At 33.8% G+C, this 24,337-nt stretch overlaps 1 non-coding gene across 1 annotated transcript; it reads right to left on the bottom strand.

Annotated features, from left to right (window-relative positions):
* Nucleotides 1–529: 529 nt before the first annotated feature.
* TRNAS-UGA (transfer RNA serine (anticodon UGA)) lies at nt 530–611 on the bottom strand. The gene has a single exon. It is a non-coding gene; the product is annotated as a tRNA-Ser (tRNA).
* Nucleotides 612–24,337: the final 23,726 nt, after the last annotated feature.

Below are 24,337 nucleotides of genomic sequence, written 5' to 3' on the forward strand. Positions count from 1 at the left end.
ACAATGGAAAACTGAATAAAAAAGGAAAAATTGAAAAAAAAATGAAAGCATGAAACAATCGAAAACCAACTGAAAGCATGAAAAAAAAAAAATAAAATAAAGAAAGAAATCAGAGGATGACAAAAAGGAAAAATTAACTATATTTGTTTTTCTTTTGAAAACGAACTAATCTATTTCTTTCAATTTTTATACCTAAACCATCTAAAGACGAAAAATGAAAATGTTGATTTTATGTAATGTTGCGGTGTACCACAGCCGATGAGAATAACAGTGTATGCTCACACTTCGGAATTAGGGAAGCAATTAATCACTTCAGTGTATGCTTATAACTTATTTACAAAAAGTGGAAGTAATATCGAGTAGTACTGACACTGAAAATTCAAGTTAAGGACTGTATAATAAAAATGAACCATGAGTCAAAGTCAAAAAAAAAAAAAAAAAAAACAGGCAAAAAAAGAAATAAAAAAGGTGCAGTAATTCACAATGATCATTGTTTCGATAAAAACATCAAGAAAAATAAAACGTAATTTGCAGTCGGCAGGATTCGAACTTGCGCGGGGAAACCCCAATGGATTTCAAGTCCATCGCCTTAACCACTCGGCCACGACTGCTCCTGAGAATTTCTTCCCTGATTATTCTTATGATTTGAAACAAATCAAAATAATTGAAATTTGGTAGAAGCTTATGCGGTATGTGTATTATACCTGTTGATTGCATGTATCTACACATTTTGCCTGCTAAAAAAAAAACCTAGTGTTTTTGGAAGATATCCCTAAACTATTATATGAGACCGGTAAATCAGTGATTCCTATATAACATGAGGAGTTGTTCAAATTTATAGTGTCACTTTTTTTATTCCCAACACTGTACATCCGTCCGATGAAGAAATATGAAAATTTGATACCGAAGTATGCTGGTTGTCAATATTGACAGCTGACAATAATTTTTTATTTATTAATATTATTATTATTTTTTTTATTCGTCAGACGAAGGTGAAATTTACTCCTGTATTAATTTAAGGGGGGGGGGGAGATAATTATGCTATCACATTTTAATTCTCTTCCCTTTTTTCTTTCTTTTTTATTTTCTTACGTAGCTCTAAAGGACAGCCCCGAAATCTCTTTCCTGTAAAAATTGTACAGTATAATTCTGCATATATATGGCCATACGTTTTTAATTCAAATAAGTAATATTTAAACAATAGGAATTACAAAGGGCGTCCATTGTAGTTCCTATTTTTTAAAATATTATTTATTTGAATTTTTTCCACTGTGCTCTTCCTACCAAATAGAGCTAATTGCAGAAACATTTATTTTAAACATTTTTTAAAATTAACATTATAATAACATTTAAACATTAATATTCTAATATATTTTTGTAAGTTTTTATTTTAAAAAAAATGGGTTTTTAAAGAAATAAGTTTTATTAATTTCTAAAACCTATATTTTTTTAAAATAAAACTATGTAGAAAAATACATACAACGCTGTTACTTCTAGGAGGTTAGGTAGAGGAGGAAGCCGAAGCATAATCAACCATGAGATGATGTGATTAATATGCTGTGATTAATACCCTTGGAGGGTAATCGATGGCAATGCTGTAGCCAATGAAGTTCTAACTGAGGCTCGGCTATTGCTGTTACCCTCCTGCCATGATCAGAGCCTTAATTGCTCAATAACACCTTATCCACACACTGTCCTCTACAGATAACGGGGAAGATGAAAAGCATTCTTGCTTTGCCCCTTTAAGCCAGTCCTTATAAGGACTATAAAGGACTATTTCTAGGAACCTTTCAGATATCAAGACCTATATGACAGGCATTGCAGAAAAATTCTTCACAGACACAGATAATCACCCAAATCAGCTAATTCAACAGGCAGAAGACTTCAAACCCTCAGATCATTTCAAACATAAAAAACCAAAATCCTCCATCGCAAGATAAAGCTAATACAGCTTACAATGCTCACAATGAGCGGGTAATTTACCAACAATAATCCTCTCATATACAAACTAAAATCAGATGAAGGGATAAAGAATCAAGGACTCGGTCCATCTCCCAAAGAAATTCCAAGTACTTCTAGGAAGGAGAATGGATGAAACCTTGGGAGGGTAATGGATGGCAATGCTGTAGCCAATGAAGTTCTAACTTAGGCTCGGCTATTGCTGTTATAATCACCCAAATCAGCTAATTCAAGAGGCAGCAGACTACAAACCCTCAGATTATTTCAAACATAAAAAACCAAAATCCTCCATCGCAAGGTAAAGCTAATACAGTTTACAATGCTCACAATGAGCGGGTAATTTACCCACAATAATCCTCTCATACACAAGCTAAAATCAGATGAAGGGATAAAGAGTCACGGACTCTGTCCATCTCCCAAAGAAGTTCCAAGTAGTTCCAGGAAGGAGAATGGATGAAACCCTGGGAGAGTAATGGATGGCAGTGCTGTAGCTAATGAAGTTCTAACTGAGGCTCGGCTATTGCTGTTACCCTCTGCCATGATCAGAGCTTTAATAGCTCAATAACACCTTATCCCTACACTGTCCTCTACAGATAACTAGGGAGATGAAAAGCATTCTTGCTTCGCCCCTTTAAGCCAGTCCTCATAAGGACTACTTCTAGGAAAGTACAGATCAGTCGTAAGTGAATGCTCTGAACTTCGATGAATGGCTGTATATATATGGTTTTAAACGATATGTGGTTTAAAAGAACCTGGAGAGATCAGAGGTATGGAGAAATAGATATAGATAAAAAAAGAAAAAAAATCGTACAAATATATATATATTTGTACGATCAGCGATGGCTGAGCTATAGTAGTTGTAATTGACTAAAATCTACGGATCAAAGAATTGGACAGTGAAAAGGAAGCATGTACTATCTCTAGACACAAAGAAGACATGATTCGGTAAATGCGTATGAATATAAGAAAATATTGGATATGGAGGAATACATCATGGGAAGTTTAAAAGCATTAAGTATTATAGAGATGATGATCATAATAATAAGATTGAATTATCAAAATAACTTTTTCTCACCAAAATGAATCCTAACATCATTGGTCATCATCAGTTTTAACCGAATCAAAAATAAAATTCTTTTGATTTAAAGGCATAAAATATCAGACCTTGCTGTTAACTTGTGACGATTTACACTACTCCATTTTGAGTATTTTCTCGATGGATGCTTTTGCCATGTTCATCGCTAACACAGCACAAATTTGCTAGGAAAAAGTTACGATGTGAGTTAAAAAATAAATAAAATTTCGACTCATCTGATACTGAAAAGTTCTTCAAGAACTAATCGAATTTATCTGTTTTGTAGTTTCCAAGGAAATTTGTGGTCGCTGTTTTAAAAATTTATCCAACACTCTGTGTCTCGTGATTTCCTTAATCTGCAAGTATCCAAATATCTCATGTTTGATTTTTAGCCTCGTCGATCATCGAACACTTCTGTTTTAATCACAGAAATCCATTGGCATTTTAATCCAGATCCTTAATAACATTCTGAAGTTTCTTTGTAACAACTGTCCTATTGACAAACGAAACAACAGATTTTCGTGTATGCAACCCAAGAAGTGCGATGGCTTGTTTCAAGTGTCCGCAGATATGCCAAGACTATTTATCATTTTAGATTTGGCTCAAAAGTGTGGTGTTATTCCTTCATATATAACTGCACGTGATATTGAAACTGTTTTTATTACGGGGTAACATAATTTCAAAGTTAGCTCAAAGAATCGATAATAAGGCGCATTCGTCTGGATTATGTTATTGGCCAATGACTTTCATAATAGAGTTCACATTCCTAAATATTGTTAAAAAAATTCTTTTTTCCTGGATTACCCGACAAAAATACCTTTTTACTAAAATACTTCATGTTTCTTTCACTCGCTGTTTAAATAAATTATATAATTATAAAAGCATTGCTTTTATTTCTGTTTATAGTAAATGTATTTAATTTTAAAAAATCTTCAAAATGTTGCAAAAATGAAATTTCTTTTCTTTTCTTTTTTTATTTTATTTTTCCATAATTTCAATCTATTCAATACTCAAAATGATAACAGAAATTAAATGGATGTAATAATCTTATTATTTTATTTATCCTTATAAGGACTGGTTTAAAGGGGCGAAGCAAGAATGATTTTCATCTTCCCCGTTATCTGTAGAGGATCGTGTAGGGATAAGGTGTTATTGAGCTATTAAAGCTCTGATCATGGCAGGAGGATAACAGCAATAGCCAAACTTCATTGGCTACAGCATTGCCATCTATTACCCTCCAAGGGTATTAGGATTCATTCCCCAATTCTTATTTTATTTAGAATTTGCTTTCCACAATTAATATCTGACAACAAAAAAACTATTTAAATGAAACTTGTAATGATTAAAAAATTAAAACTATTTTTATATATTTAATTGTAACAATAATATTAAGCGAGAAAATGATAGCAAAAAATTTTATAAAAATATATTATTTTGTAATAATATTCTTTTAAAGTGACACCATTTATCAGCGCCACAGTTGAATCTACATATATTTTTGGTATAGTATTTTTGCTCTCAGGGATTTGGATTAAGAAGTAGAGCCAGTTGCAGAAAAGTCCTTTTTTGGACTTCTACGGTAACGAATGGCAATGCTGTAGTCAATGAATTGATTCCCAATTTTCACGAAACTTTAATTCAATAAATGAAAACGGAGATAATTCCGAAAAGTTTGCTGCATTAAAATTAACGCCTCTTTTTTTTTAAATACATTGGATCTTTTCGATGAAAAGAACATTACTCACTTAGTCTGATAATGTTATGTGAGAAGTTAAATACTCATAGAAGAATTAAATAATAAGTATTCGCAGTTGACAGGAATCGAAACTGCGGTAATTACTCGGCAAGTACTACTCTTTACGTTCGGTTATATTTAATATTGGGAATCAGTAGCGAAAGTTATTTATTTTCGATTAGTCATATATAGAATATCATGAGATATATATTCGGTTATATATAACCGAACGTAAAGATTAGTACTGGCCGAGTAATTACCGCAATGGATTTGAAATTCGTTGTGATATTTCTAAGTAGTTTCGATTCCTGTCGACTGCGAATACTTACTATTTAATTCTTCTATGTGTATTTAACTTCTCACATAACATTATCAGACTAAGTGAGTAATGTTCTCTTCATCGAAAAGATCCCAAGTTTTTTTTTTTTTTTTAAAGTGGTGTTAATTTTAATGCAGCAAACTTTTCAGAATTATCTTCATTTTCATTTATTGAATTAAAGTTTCGTGAAAAAAAGGAGATGAAAATGTACAGAAAAAAATCACCATTATTCCCAATTGTAGAAAATCAAATACAGATGTTCATTTATTTTTACAAATGAAGTTCATAAAGATATTAACATAACTAATTAACTTGAAGACTAATAGATGATTAGTAGCAGCAGTTTTGTTGTCACTGATATTAGCGAATTAATCCAATCCATATATGAACTGAAAATCAAAAAAAAAAAAAAAGTTCCGAGGAGCCTGCTGGGTATAATAAATGTGGTTAGTTCGAGGCAGATGGTGCTAAAAAGAGGGATTCCAATTTGTGAAAGAACATAAATTATGCCATCTGCTATTTATCGTAAAATTTCTCTCTGGTATTTACAACCATCTCGACTGAGTAAACATCAAATTAATTTTATTATTATTTTTTTTATGTGGTTTCGAAAGTTTATTTATTATAATTAGACATTTTACAGTGCAAAAATGCATAACAAGGAATTTAAAAGAATTCGCTGCTTAAATAGATTTTATTAGAGATCCTCCACCATCCACTGACATGGCAGCATGTTGGGCAGCCTCGATATGCTCTGGAAACACGGAGCAAGTCTATTGGAAGTGCCTGGATTTCTGCAATTCCATCAGGCCTGCTAGTGATGCGGTGGGTCTTCATCGTGGATATCACTGCATCCCAAAGATATTCAAAGGAACTGGTGAATCAGGAGGTACCGATTCATTAATGTAAATCCATTATCTTGTTTCAATAATCATTCGTGGTCAGCAACCTCTCTGAGATGGTGCGATATCCTGTTGGAAGATTCTATCACGTGGAATGTAAATGATCATGGAATAATTGGTCGTCTGTGATTTTTAAGGAGACCACACCATCCAGCCGTTGATCTACAGGTATCAAGGGACCTAAAGAGTGTAAAGTAAACATTTCTAAGACAATCATGCCACTGTTGTGACTAAGCATGATTAAATAACAAAATTCAAAATTCGTCACTCCGTGAGACCTTTCTCTAGTTCTCCGATGTCCTCTTGTTTTTTTGTTTAGTTCGAAAGGTATCTGACCCTTAAAAACAGTCAGTCGTTATATCCCATTTGGGAAAGTGTCGGAACATCGTGTGTTTCGATATATTCATCGCAATCCCTGATTGTACCAAGCAGTCATTACATTAATTGATGCAACATCTGTTACATCCGATCAGTTCTTCGTCAGCCTCTTGGAATTCAGTTTACGACCAAGACTTGATTGAATTAATGTTAGACACCATTCTCATTACACCAAAGATGCTGTTGCATGTATAGCCTAACAGTGCAAAGGTCTTTGCCGAGATACTTTTTTTTCTCCGCCCGATCTGATTTCCACTAACATTTTCCTTTCGACGTCACTGAGGTAATTATCTTTGTCAATAATTACTTGAATACTCTCTCTTTGTGGCAATCTACCAACTGCCGAGACATGGTGCAAGCTTAAGTCTGAGACGATCGTTGGACGCAATTGGTGGATCACATTTATCATGAATATGCATCAAATATTTTGGCCACACAGTATATACACTCACTGGCCAAAAGGGGCCACTTAGCATACACTTGTGTATTTTATTAAACGGAATTACATCAATGGAAGGAAAACAAGATTAAATGGGACTTGTTTCAGGATGTTCTATAAAAATAATTGCAAGTTTGATCACAAAGGGTGCAACTGTATAACCCTGCGAAAATAGTGTTCACCCTCTATATCGATAGGCTGCAAAGAAAACATTTTTTCAAGAACTTCTTCAGCTGTCTTCCGAGGTAGTCGATCGTTAGTAGTAGCAAGTACATAAGATCGAAATTAACTTTAAAAGTTCCTAACGTGATAACAGACTAATTTAATAACTGCCTTGAATGTTATACGAATTTCCTTGAATGAAACCGATACAAATAATAAAATAATACAGAAAAAACAAAACTAGTTTTAACAGCTAGTAACTTCATGTAGAAAGAAAAAGTAAAATATTGCCAGTAGTACTTAATATATGTCAGAGATAATTAAACCTAATTAAAAACCCCATGATTATTTAGATTAGTCATTCCCTTCTGGTTGGAAATTCGAAATGAGGATTGTATTCCGGTTAGTTGTTTACGTATTATAGACAAAGTAATGGGACCATTAATAATAAAAATTGTATTCAGAAACATTAATTAAAAAGCATATTCTGTGCTAAATCTGGCTAAGAAAGAGCCACGATTTGTAGCTGACGTCCAAGCAAGGCTTGGACGTCAACTCAGCATCCTGAAGTCTCACCCTTTATGGAATCTCACGTCTTGTACAAACCAGAAGATGGCATTCGCAGTAGAGGAAGACCACGCAAACAAGTTTGGAAATACATATGGGAAACCATCAATAGTCTGAACTGTAAAAACTCTATCTGAATCGTTTAAGTTAAGGGATATTACATCCCATATAGTTTCTTAGCCGAATAAGAAACTCAAAGAGTTTCATGCCGAATATAGTAGAAACTATATAAAGTTCGGCGATTCCAAGCGTAAGCAAATACCTGGATACTGCAGCACTAATCCCAAAGGGTAGTGCAAGCTGGGGCAACTCGTGGTAGAAGTGGAGCAAGCTCCGATCACTATTCTTGATATTTGCCCATAATGTGAACTTAGCTCCTAGGAACTGTATTTTTGTTCACATTATGAGAGAAGGTCACTACCCAGACCGGTTTCGACCTTTATTGAGGTCTCATCGGTGAGTAGCCAGACCTAGTTAATATCAAAAGTTTGTAGCGAACAGAACTTGTACCCCTTCTACGAGTATTGCCGTGAGGTGCTCTTCACATATCTAATAATCTATCTGAATCTATCAGTTAGCTCAAGATAGAGAAACTTGGAAGACATTAATTTGCAATCTTTAATTTTTAATGTAAATCTCTTTTCCCTTTTCACATTGTATCATATTGTGAATAAACTATGATGATGGATGTGCTTTGCACAAGTAATCATATCGAAGATATGATTTGACTTGCTTAATAAATGTTTATTAAAAAGTCATTTAAACACGTTTACTAACCTTCTTCAAGTTATCCGTTTTCCTTATAAGGACTGGCTTAAAGGGGCGAAGCAAGAATGATTTTCATATTCCCCATTGTCTGTAGAGGACAGTGTAAGGATAAGATGTCATTGAGCTATATACATACAAAGCTCTGATCATGGCAAGAGGGTAACAGCAATAGCCGAGCCTCAGTTAGAACTTCATTGGCTAGCATTACCCTCTCTGGGTACCATTTTAGTCGCCTCGTACGACATGCATTAGCTACATTGGTGCTATTCTTATCCCGGCAACCACACGGGGAAAGTTATCCGTTTTAAATCCTATTGCCAATTATTTAATGAAACTGATAAGAAAAAAATTTTTCCTTAGAACTTACACTTCATTTTTTTTTTTGTAATTCTTCTGTATTTCCTATTGATATAAATTTAATTTTTAATTAATGAAATATTTTTTTATAGAAACTGATCAACTTTATAGTCGTCCGTTAAGCTAAAAATGAGCGAGAATATTGATAGAAAAAGTGTTCAGAGAAAAATCATTCAGGTATTTAGCAGTAAGGCTTTTGTTGTTTTCAATGTTTATTAATAACTTTGGTTCAAATATTAAGAGTAAAAATCTTTCACTTTGCTGAAGATCTGAAATTAGATAGAGTAGTAAATCGTCTAGATGACCTCAGTTCTCTTTGGAATGGTTTTGAAAAGTTAGAAAATAGACAAGTGGAATTACAATTTAATGTAAACCAATGCAAATGAGCTTTGCAAACAAAGTATTTTTAGATTGATGTAAAAGTTTCCGAAAGTACAGGTTTGGGTATTTTAGTTGATTTATGTACCATGGATGGAGTACTAAGGATTACATAATTTGGGACTCCTCTAGAAGCCAAACGTGGAGTATCTTTTTCGATCCACTTCAGGCTTCTAATAGGCAGGGTTGCAGTATCACTGCCGGCGATAAAATTCATATACTAATTAGGTTATCACAAACATGCATGACATAGAGGACTCGAACCCTTTGGGTTGAAGACGCTGTTCACTCAGCTAAACAGGCCGACAGTTATATATGTGTCGTTGTGAACCTCGATCAGTAATTGAGAGCTAAATAGAATAATATCGCTCATTGTTAGTCGGACAACCTCAATTTAGGTAACATTTTTCCTCTTCTTAAAATGGCATTACACGTATAATATTTAAATATATTAAATTAATCCAACTTCCTATTGGTGCAATGCTAGTTGCTAATATTTTTCTTAAATATCTCCTATCAATTTCAGCAAAACGCGCATTCGTTACTAATCTATTAATTTGAAAATGAACCCGAGTTTCATAACAGTCATTAAATGCAGTCCTCTCGGTAAAAAGCTTTTTAGAATTCCTACTTTAAATGATTGAAGATGAAGGTCTTTTTGAAAATAGGTAACTTTTAGACAGCAGCCTAGTCATGCTATTCAACTGACTATTTTGTTTCTCGATTCAAAACCAAACGAAAAGTTGTTGGAACTTTATCCACTTGGTCATACTATAAATTAAAGATGCCAAGAAATTATATTCTTGGTTTAATCCTTTATCCAAGTGTAAGCAAACAAAGTTTGCTGAAGTATTTTCAGGACTGGGGCAACTTGTATATAGAAACCAATGACTTCACATCACTTGCCTTAGTATCCCATAATGCAAAGCACATATCCCTACTCCTTACGGGTATGTATAATGTTGTGCATTATGGGAATGGTCAATACCTATACCGGTTTCCTTTAAGTGCGGGGTTACCTCTCCAAAAACTCGTGGAATCCCCTAATATTGAGCGACCCCTGAGGATCAAAACTTAGCGTTGTTCCTCCCAGTAACAGGCTCACCCCACCACCAAGCAGAGCCGCTCATATTTCATCTGGGTGGTGGTGGTGGTGTGTGTGTGTGTGTGTGTGTATGGGGGGGGGGACAGCAACAGCCGACCCTCAGTTAAAACTTCATGGGCTACAGCATTGCCATTCATCACCCAAACTTCCAACCGGTTTCGACCTATATTGAAGTCTTGTTAGTGGAAGCCAGACCCAGGTAGCCAAAATGTGTCGCCTTATTATCAAAATACTCTGGATTAGAGGTAGTTGTTGGGAGTTTTTCCACCTGATTATACTATAAATTAAAGATACAAAGAAATTACAAAATAAAGAAATGCAAAAAATTTACAAAAGAAAAGTTCTTTTTATACAAAGCAGAGCTGTCAAAACTGCTGCTCTGCAGAGCTCCTAAGAAAGGCGGGAGAGAGAAAATTTTGTTGTTCGCTAAATGCGTAGGATACAACTGACAAATTCTAGTTATAGTTTGTGAGAAATAAAACATGATTACAACTTCTATAAAAGTACTGATACAGTCACAGTTAATATAACATACCTTTTAAAAACCATTTTAATAAATCCTTAATCATTCCATTCGGTTTGCATATTCTAGTCTAAAAAAAATCGGTGTTGAGGATACTGGACATTTAGCACAAAAAGCAAGAATGCAAGTTAATACAATAAGTTAATACAAAATCAAAGTCTTCATAGAGATGAGGCTTTTCCTTTTTGAGATACATGAGCCTTGATTATACACAATGAGAATATTGGTTGTCACTATCACGAATAACTTGCGAAATGCAGTATAAATCTAAAGCTTCATTTATTAGTGTTATTAACAGATGATCAAGTTTTCTTGTTTCAGAAAGACAGCTTCTCTTTTGGAAGAAGAAAACATTTTAATTCCCAAAAAGAATAAGCAGAACTCTTATTCCTAAGCTTTGGGAAATCGGTAGGCAGTCCTCCTCTACTCGTCACTAGTAGGCGAGTTCATTTCTAAAGACGAATTATAGACTAAAGGATGACGGCGTAAAGCAGACCACTACTGCCTTCTAGTGTACTCAACCCTAACTGCTGTTATTGTCAGAAAGAGTGTGATTTTACGGTCGAGTTTTCTAGGTTAACAACTTCGTAGTCTTTGCCAAAGATCAGCTAACTCTGAAACCAACTTATAAGGCAATATATAACAATAAGGTATAATAAATACTTTATTGTATAATAAATACCTTATAATATATCTGGATTGCACTAAATACTGATAATAAAACTTCAGATTTTAAAGATCGTAAAAATGCATATCTCCAAAGAACTTCAGAATATTTTTATCTTTCCTTCCCCCTCCACACATATGATTGCAATTGATACTTAACTCGAGTCTAAACCAGGCAATATAACAGAACTGGAAACACTGCTTAACTATTGGCGAATTTCTTAAAACATGTATGTCGAATGTTTGTAATATCTGACTGCAAATTTCAGTAATATGAACATGTAACTTACGAGATTCCATTTCTGTTTAAACTAAGATTCGACTGACAAGTTACCAAAAAAAAAAAGGAGATGATGTTATAATGCAGTATAAAATTTTTAAAAATACATCTATGTTTTAAATAAAGATATTTTCTACCTTGCTTCTTCTTTTTTTTTAATAAAGAATTATTTTCTTACTATATTCAAAGATTATTAACAACACTTTAAGAAAAAGTATATACTGAATTATAAAAGATAAAATATGAATATCGATAACAAATGATCAGTGGGGAAAAGAGAGAGTCCTTTTCAGGACTTCCAGGGTAACGAATGGCAATGCTGTAGCCAATGAAGTTTTAACTGAGGGCTCGGCAATTGCCGTTACCCAGCCATGACTAGAGCTTTTAGCTCAATAACACTCCATCCACACAGATTTTCGTCATTTAGATGACGTTATAAAGAGTTGAGGACTCAGTCCATCTCCCAGTTCTTTTGAGAACTTGATAACAAATATTGGAAAGACAAATTAGCCTCCAAATCACCCGGTGATCAAACCACCTGGAAGCTGCTGAGAAATATCAAAAACAAAAATAAATATCTTCCACCTCTCAAATCTGATCTAGGCATTGTTCACACAGATGCAGAAAAAGCCGAAACTATAGTTAAAAATTTCGAAAAACAGTGCAGCCCTTCATACGATAACCTAAACTTCAATCATATTTATAAAATTCCCCGCCACGTCAGATACGTGCTAAAACGGTCTGATACCTGTACCAGCCAACTTTATGACATTATATATATTTATGAAATTTATGACATTATACAGAATTTAAAGAATAAAAAAGCTCCTGGACCTGACGGCATATCCAATAAAGTTATTAAACTGTTTCCCCGAAAGGCCATTGTACACCTTACAACAATAATAAATGCCATGTTCAGATTCAAGTACTTTCCCTCTGCATGGAAGTTGGCAGACGTGGTTCCTATTTATAAGCCTGGCAAGGATCCACAGCAACCTGAAAATTATCGTCCCATAAGTCTGAGTTCTAATTTGGGCAAAATTGCAAAAACAGTTATCCTGTCCAGAATTCAAGCCTCTGTAAGCAAGTTAAATATCCTTCCTACAGAACAGTTTGGCTTTCGCCAGTTTCACAGCACTACCCAACAGATCCATAGACTAATTTGAGTCCATTACCACAAGCTACAATTGGCACCAATACACCGGAGCAGTTTTTCTTGACTTAGAAAAGGCTTTTAACAAGCTATGGCACTTTGGACTACTATACAAACTGATTTTAGCCGGGATTCCATTGGATCTAGTCCACCTTATAAAGTCATTTCTTAGTGGCAGGCGAATGCAAGTCAAACTAAATGATGTATTATCTACCCAGCGACGAATCTTGGCAGGAGTGCCTCAAGGATCCCTCCTGGTACCGATACTTTTCTCGATTTACATGGCGGACATACCGAACAGTCCAATGTCATCTATCATTGCCCTCTACGCTGATGACCGGATCTCTTACCGCATCTTGTCACCAAGAAACTGCAATAAAACCTGCTGAAACTAGAGCACTGGTTCTCCTATTGGAGATTGCAAGTAAACCCTCAAAAGAGCATCGCCATGCTTTTCACTAAAAACTCACTATCTCCTAAAGAAGACATCTTCCTATACATCTTCCTCGGTGTACTGCTGGACAGAAAACTAACTTTCAATCCACATACAAAAGCCTGATGTACAAAGGCATCAAAAGTCATAGCACAGTTTTACCTCCTTATCAATAGGAATAGTAAACTAGATACCAAAATCAAATTTTTCCTCTATCAGTTGATGATGCGTCCCATTATTACCTATGCGTCCCCAGCATGAAGCCACACTTCAAGCACAAATATCCCCAAACTGCAGAGAGTGCAAAACAAGTGCCAACGCATGATTTTAAATGCGCCATGGTATATCAGAGATGTTCAACTTCATCGGGACACAAATATCCTTTATATCTACTCTTTCCTGCAATCGTTAGCAGTAAAGTTCTTCTCAACATCGTCTTCACATCCAAATGAACTAGTACAACCAACAGCATTATGATGAATGATTTCTCCAAATAAAGGAGACCTAAGGCCATCCCAATTCCTACCGAGGATCTATAACTCGCACCCACTCGGGCAGAGCACTTAGCTCATATTTCCCCTACACAGTAACCTTATCAGATAGCAGGGATTATAAAAGCATTTTGTTTCACCCTCATAGACAGTAACGTTTTGCTGTTTAGCGATAACAAATATTTCTAATGGAAATGTGAAAATAATGGAAACATATTTTCTACGATTTCATTATTGTTATTTTTAATCAACATAACAATCCATAATGCAAAATTATTTTCATTATGGATGTTATGTTACCAGGTTGATCGCTACAAATGATATCAACGTATTCGCTAATATGAATACATTTGATTATTATATAGAGTACTCTTCATAAAAAGGGGAGAAAAAAACAGGGATTTATTGAACGGTCTGTATTTTAATTTCTCCAAGAAATTCGATAATAATAATAATAACAATGAAGGGAAGGGGGAATGTAGATTTTGACAGGAAATAGTACGAATTTTAATTTAACAGTCATATTCTAAGTCAAATTATGCCATTAGAACGAATTTGGTAATTTTTCGTAAAGAGAGATAAAGAGTTGGTAGAAAATGGACATGTCAGAATTGTTGCTATTATATGCTAAACAAATTAATCCACATTAACATGCAGAAGTTATAGTTTGAGTAAGGTCATAACATAATAGCGAAATTATTTTATATTAACCTATCCGCCTTAATCTTTTTCCATGGATTATATAAAATTTTTTTATAACATATCATCCAATGATGGCAGTATGAGATCCATCAAGTGTGTCTTTTTATTGGAGAAACAAACTAGTTACGTCAAAAATTATTTCGTGCATCTTCAGAACAAAATCTCTAAGACAGAACAAAGATGAAAGAAAAAAAAAAACTAAAGGTCCTACAGTTACGGCAGCCACGTAAGGATTGGTTACTTCTAGTCATCTTTACTTGGTGAACAGGATTAGCTGTTTGTTACAGAGGTGAATAATTGTAACTGTTTCTCTCAATCCTTTTAAAACCATAGCTTTAGAAGCTTTTTTTACAATTCTAATTTGATAGCATATCTTAAAGACGTTGAATACCAATCGTAACGGGAAATTTTACTGAGAATGTGTTTCTAGATTCAGTTTATTGTTTGGGTTGATACCGAAGAATATAACTGATATCGTCGAGAGAGGAGAGTACAGCAAATAAGATGAGAAAGACTCGTTGCTGGCACCCTAAACATGTATGTATATATCAGGGAAAAAAACAGGGATGTGACGAACACGATTGTCCCAGCTTGAAGGCACGGACAATAGAAATTCAAAGGAAAAAAAAACGTTTTGTGTATAGATATCAAAGAACAGGAAAGCGATACTTCATAAATAAGGGGAGGAGGACAGAGAGGAACAGACGGATAGATGAAGACTGCAACTTAACCCTTATAGGCAGCAGATCGTAACTCCAAAGCAGGAGAAAGAAAGAAAAGGATTTCCGCTGTGAGAAGCAGATATGTAAGCAGGGTCCTATCAAAAGCCGTGACATCTATGTGTCGGTAACCTGCCTTTGCCACCTGTCACCACCGATCACCGTGTGGAGTTGCCATTTATCTGGGATTAAAGAACTTCAATGCCCTGTTGAAAACGTGGCTTACACTCGGAGATTACTTAAGACTTGTCACAAAAACGAGAACCAATGACACAGGGTCTAGTTATGCTGTCGAGTCATGTGACCCGTGTCCAAACCTAACAGAAAGGGGGCGGTATCTTTTTTGTGTCTTGAACCCTCCAAGTTTACGACTTTACCGACTGCTCCGTACGCGAACCATTCGCTATAGGCGGTCCTGGAAGGAGGTAACCGAGGCTGTTCCCATTGACAACAGCATCTAATAGTTGTTTAGAATTTCATCGTAGATATAGGGAGAGAGAGAGAACAGAGGAGCCACCCCCCCCCGTCAAGTTTTTCTAGGGGTCGCCAAGCCCTGCAAGTACGTTGAGGAATTCGAGAGATATTGGAGTGCTCCCTGGGCCATTAGAAGAAATAAACTTGGAAGAACACACAAAGAAGGCAAGACAGAAGACATAAATCATCTTGACCCGTCGGATCGGCTCGGTTAGGTCACACAGACATTGCCGCTGGCTCCGGCTGGCCGCTCTTTTGACCAAAGCGTCAGATCGATGGTGTGTAATGAGAACCAGTTTATGACGTTCCCGGTCTAAAAGAAAGCATTTCTAGTAGAAAACATGTTGAAAAACGGACGATTTATGGAAGGAGACTTAAGCCGGGTATACAATTAGTACACATGCGGTATCTTGACTCCCCCATTTCCCCTCATAGCACACATACACACACCTTACCTGTCTGTTATAATGATTGTGGTTCAGATAAACCAGTCACTATTTGGAAGAAAGTAACCAATTGGTAACTAATTTTAAATTAGTTCTTAGTTACGAATCGTTTGCTCATACTTCATATGTAAAGGAAGAAATTTGATCTATGGAGTTAGGAACACAGCACTGGATATTTGTTTTCTTTTACTTAATACCTATTCTATTGCTTAGCTTCACTTTATATCAATCCTTCTTTCTTGAAATCTTGTTTTAAAATAACTAATTATTGTATCATCTATGAGGACCATACTCTAATCCTTTTGATTCTTAATTTCAAAGTGAGACCTGGTTTAGCAACTGTGTATGAAGTTAAAGGGTTATATTTAAGACAATTCTGAATTTAAAATGTGTGTGAATAAAAGCTATATTAAGCAATCAAATCCAGTAACTGATCAACGTATTTAAAAGTCGCAACTAAAATAAATGAATACCGATCTGGTTATCTCAAACTACTAAATTGTTAAACACAACAAAACCGATAATATTCATTTGATAACATTTTTTTTTTTTTTGGAAAGCATGAGTTTGAAAGATTTCATATTTCAAAATAAAGCAAAATGCATTTCCTTTTTTCTAAACACCTTGCATGCTTATAATTTTGCAAATTTTTTTTTTAAAAAAAGTCACATTTGAAAAACTATTCACATTGATTGATACAGTATCAGAGACATCTGGTGAAATATTATTGCTACTAACAAAATTTACAATTTGTTGCATTTCAAAGTGCAAATATAATAATAATATATTATTAAAATTCTTCTCTGTCTATATAATAAGGATAAACAGAAAACATGAACTCTAAATACCACTAAAGATGAAATTTAATATCCTTTTTATTTAAATATGCACATTATAAAATTATTAAACAATAACACATAATGGTGGAACAATAAAATACACGTATAGACCATTAAGCAAGTTGGAATTCAACCATGCAAATATTTTAAAGCAATTTTTGTTTGTAATTATTTATAAATGATTATTTTATTGGGCATTTAATATTTATTTACGAGAAATTCGTTTTTATTTGTTAAAAAGACAATATCACTGATGATCTTGTAATATCTCTTTACACACCATTAAGCGAAAAAAATGTAAGGCTTTAAGAAATGAATTCATTTGATTACAATAATATTGGAAGTCGGATGGATTTTCAAGTATTTGACTCAGCTTAACAACAGCCATTCAATGCTGTAGCCAATGAAGTTCTAACTGAGGCTCGGCTATTGCTGTTACCCTCCTGCCATGATCAGAGCTTTAATTAATAGCTCAATAACACCTTATCTCTACACTGTCTTCTACAGATGACGGGGAATATGAAAAGCATTCTTGCTTCGCCCCTTTAAGCCAGTCCTTACAAGGACTACAATAATATTCTTATAACGTGGTTTAATGTGATACGACATTAAACATTCGTGTAGTAAACTAGCATTTGACTCAGCTTAACAACAGCCATTCAAGTGAAAACGAAAATCAGTTCGATATCATGGGCTGTTTTCACGTAGCAATTGCTTGGATTCGAATATTGATCTGGTTGGGAAGAGAATGTTCTAACCGCACTCAATGTTTACCATCGAAAGTTGAGCTGCTTCTACATATGGAAGGCACTTCCACTGTTGAATTATTAAAATTGGATATAAGATTTTCTGTTTCGCATTTGTATCCAATAATAATTTAATGATCTAAATGGTAGTTTGAAGACGGCAAATCGTCTCATTGGACACACACACACACACACACACACACACACACACACACACACACACACACACACACACACACACACACACACACACACACACACACACACACACACACACACACACACACACACACACACACACACACACACAGTAAAATGCATGAATTATTTTCCCTTCCGAAGCTTGAAATATGCATTTATTCGATATTTCGAAATGTACTGATTGTCTATTTTAAATGTGTAGAAGTACATAAAAGAAAGAATTGTTCCATATAGTTTTGCGATTTTTGTTTTTCAAAAATTATTTCATAATTATAAACTAATATTCAAAATGATGTTCTCGGTACTACTAGAATTTATAATTCACCCGGGAATTACCTATTAAATAATTAAACGATAAAATACAAGTATAAATACGAAAACGTGGCTGATGTGAAAATATAAAATTTCTATTATACGTCTAATATATTCGCTAATGAACTTAAATTAGACTTCGGAGAAGTGAAATTGCACAGATAATATAGAATATTAAGAAATAATGCATGTTATTAATATGTTTATGATCACTAGGGGATCACTAACAGGAAAATTACTCTTTTGGGAAATTTTTTCAGATAAAAATGACCGAAGAAATTATCCTTCGGGGAAATGATTTCACTTGAATTAAAAATAATGAAAATAAATGCGACTCGAGGGTTTTCTAATCAGATCACAATGTAAATTAGCTTAGTCTATATAATTCTACTTAAAAATAATTTAATTTGTTATATTTTGTTTCTATAATTTGTTTGAAAGGATAATATAATTTTTATTTTATTCACATATACTTTATTTACCTCTGGTAAACATCCGACATGTTTTTAAGTTCTTTGCATTAAGGATATTTGAGATAGTGATGTATAAAAAGTACATCGCTATCATGTATCAGAATCCCAGAAACAAAATCTCAGAAAGAGTTAATTGTATACATTTTAAAATTAATGTGCCAAGAATTCCTAACAGTATTTGAATACAAAGAAATAGCCGTGGAGAGACAAAACAAATGAAACTCTTACTGTTGTCTGAACAATGTCTAGACTGAAGAATTAAACATTTATTCAAGATTTCAATGGGGCTGTTCACTTTAGTGTTGCTTTGCTGGAGTAAGTTTTCGAAAAACCTGTTCATTATATCGGCAACTTGGGTTCTTTGGAAATGATTAGTTCAAGCAGATGAGACAAGCTTTACTTTGACGGTACATATATCATTAGCCATGATTACTTTTTTCTTTTTTAGTTAAGATTTACTTCTGGCTTTTCCTGATACAAACACGTATCAGGAAAACTACACATATCTGTAGTTCCTTCAGCCTCCAATAAGCTCAGCGTACTCTTTCACTACAGAACCTTACTTTTCTTCGTACAAATGAAACAAATCCCCAAACCGCCCACCTCCGAACACTGTTTCCAAAATATCAACAATTCTTGATTGTTGCCTGGAAGAGGGCAACCTGGTTATTTGATAATTCCCCTCCTTCAACTTCTTTCAAAACATTCTAGCCGTTACCTCACAGATAGTTCGCTTGCGTTATTCCTTTTCTATAGGCAATTCTACGGGCCTATTTTGCCAAACATGCTTCTACCATTCCTTCACTTTCTTCTAAGTAAAAATAAAAACATGAGCACACCATCACAATTCAATCTTACCATTCTCTTCTTCGTTCTGTCTTTATTCTCAACTATTCACAGAAATCAGTTCGGTCGTTAAGAGATTTCAAAGCAATCGAAAATGGATCACATCTTTTAGTTAATGCCATATTCTTTGCTGAAAGTTGCAAATGCTTTCGTAAGTAACTATCGCATTAGATCGAAATCTTCATCTGAATCTTAACGTAATCATTATCATAACAATGAATTAATCTCATTAAAATATTTTGGTGAAATTTTCATCGATTCAGGTGATCATCTATTCTCTGGAACAGTCTTTATCACACTGAGGTTTCCAGTGCCTACAACTCGAAACTGTTCAAGACAATCGACCATTTTTTTTCAAAAGGAATGAGTAACTACTTTTCTTTCTGTTCTTAACAATGAGCTTTTGATAATAATAATAATAATAATATGGCTGACTTTTATTAGTGTTCGAGTTAAATATTTGTACAAATTTCTCATGAAAAAAAAAGGGGGGGGGGACAAAACATATTCCGTGAAATGAGAAGCAGATCTTCATGGTGTCTAATACCAAGTAAATGCGTGCACTTTCACGTTTGCAAGACTGAAAATTTAGACACATTATTACATCCTTCTTTTTTATGCTACTGTTAAATTGCATTTTGCGAATATTAGGTATTATTCGCAAAATATGTCAATGTGCAAGGTTTCCTTGCACATTGACTCATTGTCGTTACTTATCTTAATTAACTTATCAAATTAGGTTCAGATCTGATATCTGCTATGTGGTGCGGTTGATAGGATGCACACCTCTTGGTAACCAAATGATCTTCATTTTTTAAAATAACTAGCTCAGTTCAGAAACCATCTCTTATAGACCAAACTGGCTTGTTCAAGTCAATTCATCACTTCGAACGTCTTCTGTTCATATATAACAAGATTTTATTTTCTGAAACTATGGTTATTCCTAATACAAAGAGACAAACTAGCGTAAGAACACACACATAAACACAGTTCCATACGAGTGCTTGATGATGCGGTACTAATCCATTTTAACTGGTCACATTAACAGAATGTGACTAAGAAAGTATGAGGTAAAATTAAAATCTTCTTATCAAGAATCTACTTTATATTTTTGAAATTGAATAATAAAAGTTATCTTTGAAATGCATTTTATATGGGCTAACTTTTTTAGTCCGTAATCAAAGTGAGTATGTCATATTTCGCATGCGCGCGCACACACACACACACACACACACGCACACGCACACACAAACTTTCTGTAAATAAATGAATGTTAAGACTAAAGAGCAGATAAACAGATGCAGAAATATGCAGATTCATCCATTTACAACAGTAGTAACGGTCATGAATAATAACGACCACAATAAATTTAGCCTTTTCAGATGCCGACTTCTTGACTTAAGTCACGGCCATGTAGCTATACTAGGAAAGCATCAATAGGTAGATTATGCAGTTTGTCCGGGTTGATTACTAGTATTCTTAAGCTCTATACTTACTTTTCTTGCTGCAGAATACTACTCTACAAAAACAAAAATAGTATAGTCCTGATGACGTCATCCATAAACACTAACAAGCAAAATCATATAAAGACAATTAATATTATTAAAATATTTTCTTACGCAATTACTTTTCTAGAAAGATGAATCCTACCAGAATCTATTTTTTTTAGCAGCACAAATAATAGTGCGCTATTTCATGACATTTGGTGCAGGAAAAAACAAAACAAAACAAACACAACGATATGAACTTGCTAACAGATAAAGTATAAACAATGCCTAAAATCATATCAACCAAACTGGGTATTAAATTGCAGTCATGTTTATTAGCTTGCTAACATATTAGACAATTTGAAGTAATAAATGCCTAGTTTCAATGAAAGTTAATGTTTAAGAATGTGTAATAATTTTCTTAATTATGAATTTATATATATATATATATATATATATATATATATATATATATATATATATATATATATATATATATATATATATATAAATGGACTAACTTTTTCAGTCCGTTATCAAAGTGAGTATATATATATATATATATATATATGTGTGTGTGTGTGTGTGTGTGTGTGTGTGCTAGTATTAAAAATATTTATAAAAAAGGGAACTATTGATGACTATTTTAAATTGTACAATATATTTTTATGTTTTTCACTATAACCCATTAAAACGGCTATTTCCCGTTACCCAGCCATGACTGGAGCTTTTAGCTCGATAACACTCCATCCACACAGATTCTCTTCATTCAGATGACGGGATAAAGAGTCAAGGACTCAGTCCATCGCCCAGTTCTTTTAAGAACTTTAAGATTATGTTCATGTAGCATTAAATAGCATTAAAATCCTAGTTGTGTTAATTAGGACTTTTGGATTTCATGCCTTTGATATTGTTAGATTAATATGCATAGAAATTGGCATACTTTCGGAAACCTGGTACACTTCAGTATGCCTATGTTTCTGAGCTTAGTTTAGTCGAAAGACAAATGATTGCTTTTGTAGCAAATAGAATAGTTTGTTATTTGTAAAAAAAAAGCATTACCACGCTGAAAAGTATGAAATTTTACAACATACCTTTGATTAACTATCAGTAATGAAAATTAATTTTTTCCCAATCACATTCAAAGTCATAATTCATTAAAAGCAGTTAAACTCTAAAAACCGAAGTATCAGGATCCCAAAATGACCAGCAATTCACGATTTTTCCTTCGTACCCAATAAAGATAGCATCATCTACTCTAAATACTGTCTCATAAAGGTTCGGTGACAGCTAATAACACTGTTTGATCGTACTCTGGCTTACCGCTAATCACGAAGCAATTTTTCTCTACCTCCGTTTCGTGTCTATTTTAAAACTCGTCTCTGTTGGATCAGCTACTCTATCATTAGCCACTAAAATTGTTAGCTGTAGTTAATTACTAATTGCTGCGGGAAAATTTTACTGAACGTCCTCTTGCACGTGTGCGGCTCCAGTAGGAAGGTATGTAGTGATTGTTGAGAGCCGCAGGCCACTTCCCATTAATAGACGACTTCGTGTTATCAGAGCACAGGACGAAAAAAAAAAAAAAAAAAACGTGAGCCAAAGGTTGAATCGGCCTATGATTCAGGTAATAACTACCTTCTACAGACTGAAATTAAATATATATGCAACGCTTATATAAACTCATATTCAGCATAATGATTATAGAGTAAAATGCAACGATGACTAATTCACTAATTCGCTTTCGTTATGCAAGTGTTAGTTAACAGTAACATGTAGCCATTTTAGGTCTTTATACGCATTTGTGTTGAATATACTTTATGGTGTACTGTCAAAACATAGATTTTTTTAATTTGCGAAAAAGAAAATAACAATCTAAAAATACATATTAGATACAGTAATTTTTTATATGTATTTCTCTTTCTTCTTTCTCTCTCATTTTGTTACTCTTTATTTCAATATATAGTAGTGACGTTAATAAAGCAAAAATGTAAACTTTTGACTAGAAATAATGTTTGAAACGCGCAACTGAATTGTTGTTTATGTTTATATGTGAAATATAAACGTATTTATATTTCACATATAAACATAGAAATTTATCGTATTGGCAAAAGGAAATACCTCCTTTGTAATGACTTTAACGATCCTATCGAATTTGCAGAAATTCACTTGTATATGATACTGCGCTATATTTTCTCTAAAATTCTGCAGTTTCTCTCTCACCCCCCCCCCCTTTTTTTTTTTTTGAAATCTAATATAAAAGGATGCAGAAAGCCATCAAACTGGACTTCCTCCAGCTGTGTTCAGTATCAGATAAATTGCTTGGAGAAGACGGAGGCTGTACCATCCTATGTAGTGGCATTCTGTAGTTTATGTGCAAAGGGAAAACGTATTCCGTAGCTTCAGCTAGAGTCATAAAGTTTCGTCTCTGCGCACTCATAGGCTTGCCATTAATGTCGGTAATGTTCGGACATAAAGATGAACCGAGTAGGCTCACCGATGGTACACAACTAGGAGATGCTGTCAGATTATGAGAGTTCTACCAGCAGCGAGAATTAGCACACGTAATTTAGCAGGCCGCTCTGTACAATGGAAACACCAACTTATGGGGATTATCAGTAACATTAGAAATGGATTGCTAGCGACGGCAGACGATGGGTCACCAGTCACTGAATAGAATAAAGGACTTATGTCAACATTTTATATAAACAAGTAAACGGGCTGCTTAATTTGCTTATGACTTTTATTGTGTTGTTTAGAAATGGGACAAGGTCTACTGCGCACTCTCCCAAGTCAGTACTCTTTTAATAGGTTTATAGACTGGATAAGAAAATAATGTGCTATTTATTTCGATCTCATATTATTTGGTCGATATTTATTCAGTTTTTATATATAATATAGATTAAAGCACAAACTATTTTATTTACTAATTATTTTATTTTGTGGAACATAAAACTCTGTTAATTAGAATATGTAAATACACCTTTTATCTTTTTATATAAGAATAAAACATATAATTGCAATGTGCGGTGAGCTTGAGTTGACTGCCTTGAATAGCATGTAGTTGATTATCTTGAAATTTACAATGTAGTATCAGATCTGTAAAGTGCGGAAAAATCTTAAATAAATATTAAATATATAAATATATAAATATATATATAAATATCTGTCTGGAAAGTGCGGAAAAATTCCAATATATATACGGGATCGAAATATATCCCAAATAAATAAATAAATAAATATATATATATATATATATATATATATATATATATATATATATATATATATATATATATATATATATATATATATATATATATTAGGATAACCAAGCAATTTTATATGCTTGGTATATATATATATACGGGATCGAAATATATCCCAAATATATATGGGATC

The sequence above is a fragment of the Typopeltis vanoorti genome, chromosome 13, assembly GCF_054136105.1.
Source record: "Typopeltis vanoorti isolate ZY-2024b chromosome 13, IOZ_Tvanoo_1.0, whole genome shotgun sequence".
Classification (NCBI taxonomy): Eukaryota; Metazoa; Arthropoda; class Arachnida; order Uropygi; family Thelyphonidae; genus Typopeltis; species Typopeltis vanoorti.